Here is a 4908-nt window from a genome sequence, read left to right as displayed (position 1 = left end):
ATAGTTAAAGTATCGACTCAGGGCAAAAATGCTATCTTGAAAAAAACAAACAAAAGTAAAATTAGGATCATTAGCAAAATCTTCACTTACTAGCTCTTGAAGTGTTTGAGTTAAATTGAAATCAAATGAATGATCCAAACTTATGTTTTAGAATGGAGAAAACTTTTTTGGGGGGTAAAGAAAGTTTTGGGGAGGGTAAGCAGAAGGGAAGAAAATGTGAGTAAAAAAATATACTGGATAAAATAAAAAAAATGTTCCTTCAAGAAATTAAAAAGAAAATTGATAGTAAGTTAATTTTAAAAATTATACATTGCCCAGCTTACTTTTTTGGTTTTCTGGAAGTAGAGCTCAGGAAAAGCATGAAACCAGTAAGTCAGCTGTGATATGTAGAAAAACTTCATTTGAAATGTCATCAGGGTAAAGGGGTAGGACTTCCACAGAATAGCTGGATCTGAGATTAAGTTCTCAGACACCAGAATGCTTGTGCAACAAATACAAGAAAAAAGTAGAATGCACTAAGTTGACCAGATTCATTAAACTTGCTGTGTTTCATTTTGGAGAAGTGCATTACCCTGTTAATTTTATCTAACACATATTCCTGAATTATGGCATGAATAATTATTGCTACCAGCATGACAAAGAAAACTGTAGCCAAATCTTTAATGCCATGGTAATAGAAAGAGAGTGTTTCAGTTGCACGGTCTTCTGTGGCTGGAATGGTAACATTGGATTGAAGAGTAACAAAAATAACTGCTGCTTTTGTTGTAATCTCGAACATGACCCCCACCAGGAAGACCATGGCCACACAGGAGACGATGTCAGCGTTATTCTGCAGGATGAATTCGTGGCTCAGGACGGGAGGGTTCTTGGTGCTTTTCTTTCAGATGGCCATGGTGAGGGCCGGTCCCTGTCCTGTGCTTTCCTGTCCTTCCTCCTCCTCCTCTCCTCCTCCTTTCCTCCTCCTGCGCTGCCGCTACTGCTGACACTCCTGCTTTGCTCTTCCTCATGGGCAAGACGCTGCTGCTGCTGCTCCTGCTGCTGCTACAGCCTCTGTCCCCTGCCCCTGACTGCTGTTCTCAGCCCTGCCGCAGCCGGTTGCTGGAACTTCACTCCCCATCCTACAGCCACTACGCAGCCGCTGGGGCAGCCCAGGGCAAAAATGGAAGTCCTGTTTCTACTCTGCCATTTTGGCTGCACATCCCTCAACAGAAGGAGCAGGTACCCTGAATAAGAGTATTGATTGCAATCACAAGGGACCAGCAGCCCTTCCTGGTTGAGTGTAGACCAGGAGAGAAGTGACCACACCTGTTGCCCTTGGAAAAACTGAAATCTTCAAACTCCCAGAATTGGTTATAAAAACAGGAGTACCAAAAGGTCAAAATTTTGAGATAGTGTCTCTAGAGAAGAACTTTAGAATAAAGTTCAAGATGAAGAAAAATGTGGGAAAATGAGCACACAAGAAAAATAGACCCTGATCATAAAAAAAAGCTACTGTGGTGACAGAGAAGATTAAAACACAAGCAGAGAAGACAACAAAGCCAAAACCACTATGAGCAATGTTTTAAAGGAAACCATGTAAACTTCATTCAAGTCCAACATTTTCTGGAACAGCTAAAAATAATTTTCAAAATCAAGTAAGAAAGGTAGTTAAAATATGTAAGGAAAGGAAAATGAAAAAAAAAATTAAGATATATTTAAAAACATGATAAAAGAGGTATTAATACTTGAAACAAATAATACCTTAAAACCAGAGTTGGCCATATAGGAAAAAAAGGTATAAAAATTCACTAAGGAAAATAACTCCATAAAAGCAGAAATAGATAAATGGGGGAAAAAGTCACTGAAGAAACTACAATTAGCCAAATGAAGAACAATAATTGCATGAGACATTAAGAAAGAATAAAGTAAAGTCAAAGAATGGGAGAAGTAGAAGAAAAAAGTAAATATCTTAATTGCTAAAACATTGATATGGAAAAGAATTGAAGGAAATATAATTGAAAAGTTTTGGGCTACTTAAAAACCATGATCAAAGAAATAGCCAAGACATCATATGTATCTATAAACCTGCCTCAACATCCTAGAACCAGAGGGTCAAGTAGAAATTGAAAAACTCACCAATTACAACTTGAAAGAGATTCCAAAATGGAAACTTCCAGGAATGTTAAGCCAAATTCCAGAGTTCCCCAGATAAAGAGAAAAATACTTCAAGTAGTGTAAAGATACTTTTCAAACACTGTAGATTCAAAATCAGGATCACAAGAGATTTAGTGGTAACCAGGTTAAAGGAGTAGTAGGCTGAGGATATGATATACTGGAAGGCCAAAAATTTGAAATTACAGCCAAGAATAATGTACTCAATCAACTGAGTATAATTCTTCAAAGGAAAAAAATAGATATTTGATGAAGTAGAGGACTTTCAAATATTTTGAATGAAAATTTAGAACTGAACAGAAAATTTGACTTTAAGATATGACTCAAAAGAAGTAAAAAAAAAAAAAAACAGCTAAACCAGAAAGAGAAATCATAGGGTATTCAATGAGGTTAATCTATTTACCTTTCTATATGCAGTTCTTCCGGAAAGCTTCTGTGCATGGCATAATATTTTCTTAATGAATTCCAATGCAAAATTAAAAAAACATACTGCTGAAAAGTTTACAACAATATACCACAAAGATCAAAACTATAAAAAGGGGTTTTTATACCAGGAATCCAGCATTGCTTCAATATTAGGAACACTATGAACATAATTGACTATATGGAATTAACTACAAATTCATCTTAACAACACGACACAATTTTCATACCTGCATGTTATTATAGTAATTAACATATTTTTAGCATTAATCAATTTCTTAATGGACTTATTATTTAAAAAAAATCCACTCTTTAACTGCCCTGATAACAGAAACTTTCTATGAAAGGAAAAATAAATGGAAGGTACATAGTTATAAAGATATCAAGTCTGTCCTCTAAAGGACTAACATTCCATAATGGGAAAAGTTCCCTTAGGTATATTTGTTTATACATGCATTCAAAAATGCTTCACATTTTTCACAAGGTAGCTGGGCTCAGATGTAACCACGTGACACCAACTCCTTGTTTGTAAAGAAAATACCATAATGGGGAAATTTATTAAAGTGTAACCTCAGATAATGGCAATTCTGATCCCCTAAAACTATCCAGGCATAGGATCAATTTTTACTGGAGCAGTTCTCAGGCAGTATGTGGCATTTCCCTTTAATTGTGGGCTTCAAATAATCAGACCTGGAAAAAAAAAACAACTTAGAACAATATCAAATCATTTCTCAAGAGATTTGACCTCAAAGTGAATAATTTCATTAATCATATTTCAGGGCTAAGTTAATATTCCTCTCGTGCTGCAATAAAAGTTAAAAAGGTGAATTTGGCAGATGGAAAAAGAATATCAAAAGCTCAATGAGGAAAATTATTGCTTCAGAATTAGATTGGAGCAAATGAAAGCTAATGATTTTATTAGAAATCAAGATGCTGTTAAACAGACCCAAACAAATGAAAGAATAGAAGGCAATGTGAAATATCTCATGGGAAAAACCACTGACCTGGAAAATAGATAAAAGAGAGATAATTTTAAAAGTATTGGGCTACCTGAAAGCCGTGATCAAAGTAAGAACCTAGAAATCATCCTCCAGGAAGTTCTTAAACAAATGATATTTTAGAACCAGAGAACAAAACAGAAGTTGAAAGAATCCACAGATCACCTCCTGAAAAAAGATCCCAAAAAGAGAACTCCTAGGAATATTATAGCCAGGTTCCAGAATTCCCAGATTAAGCAGATAGTATTAGAAACAGCTAGGAAGAAACAATTTGAATATTGTCAAAACACAATCAGGATAACCCAGCATCTGGCAGCTTCTACATTGAGAATCAAAGGGCTTGCAATATGATATTCGAGAGGTGAAAGGAGCTGGGATTAAAACCAAGAGTCACCTGCCCAGCAAAACTGAGTATCATGTTTCAGGGGAAAATATGGTAATTCAGTGGAATAGAGGACTTTCAAGCATTTGTGATGAAAAAACCAGAGTTGAATAGAAAATTTGACATTGAGATATAAGAAGGAAGAGAAGCATGAGAAGGTAAAAAGGGAGAAGAAATCATAAGGAAGTTGCTAAAGTTGAAGTATTTACATTCCTACATGGAAAAACAATAATTGTATCTTATGAAACTTTTCTTAGTAGTTGAAGGGAATAGAAATATATATATATATATATATGTCTATATATGAGGGTATATGGTCATATGAATACATATGTGAATGTGTGTATATGTTTACAGGTATCCATAGATAGAGGGCACAGGAGCAACTTAACATGAAGGGATGATACTTAAAAGTGATATTAATAGTTTAGAGAGGAATATAATGAGAGGAGATGGGGAGAGACAGAATGGGGTAACCAATCTTATATAGAAGAGGCAAGGGAAATTGGTAACAATGGAGCAGAAGAATAGGAAGGCAAAACGGAATGAGTCAAACTTCGTTCCATTGAATTTTTCTTGAGAAGGGAATGGAATACACACTAAATAGGGTATCTCACCTACCAGGAGAGTAGGGCGGGAAGGGGATGAGAGGGGGCATGATGGAAGGGACGACAGGTTGTGGGGGAAAGAAGTTGGAAATACCCACTTTTGAAAAAGGATGGGATCAAAATAGAGAATAGAATAAGTGGGAGATGGGATAGGAGGGAAGGAAATATAGTCAGCCTTTTATAATATATCTACTGTGTTATTGTTTTGCATTAGCCACACATGTACAACCTATACTAAACTGCTTCTATTCCCAGTAAGGGTGTGCATCAAGTTAGGAAGGGAATGAATCTGGAATTCAAAGTTTTAAAATATAGTTATTAATACCGTTTTACATGTAATTGGGAA

General features: G+C 35.7%; 1 pseudogene; it reads right to left on the bottom strand.

Moving 5' to 3' along the window:
- Window positions 1–296: 296 nt before the first annotated feature.
- LOC138161207 (translocating chain-associated membrane protein 1 pseudogene) lies at window positions 297–892 on the bottom strand (annotated as a pseudogene).
- Between the last annotated feature and the right edge of the window lie 4016 nt (window positions 893–4908).

The sequence above is a fragment of the Petaurus breviceps genome, unplaced genomic scaffold, assembly GCF_028583685.1.
Source record: "Petaurus breviceps papuanus isolate PSGF00001 unplaced genomic scaffold, PetGlider_PUasm1.0 184, whole genome shotgun sequence".
Taxonomy (NCBI): domain Eukaryota; kingdom Metazoa; phylum Chordata; class Mammalia; order Diprotodontia; family Petauridae; genus Petaurus; species Petaurus breviceps.
Note: the sequence above shows the minus strand (reverse complement) of the source record. Positions and strands in the feature narration are given on the sequence as shown.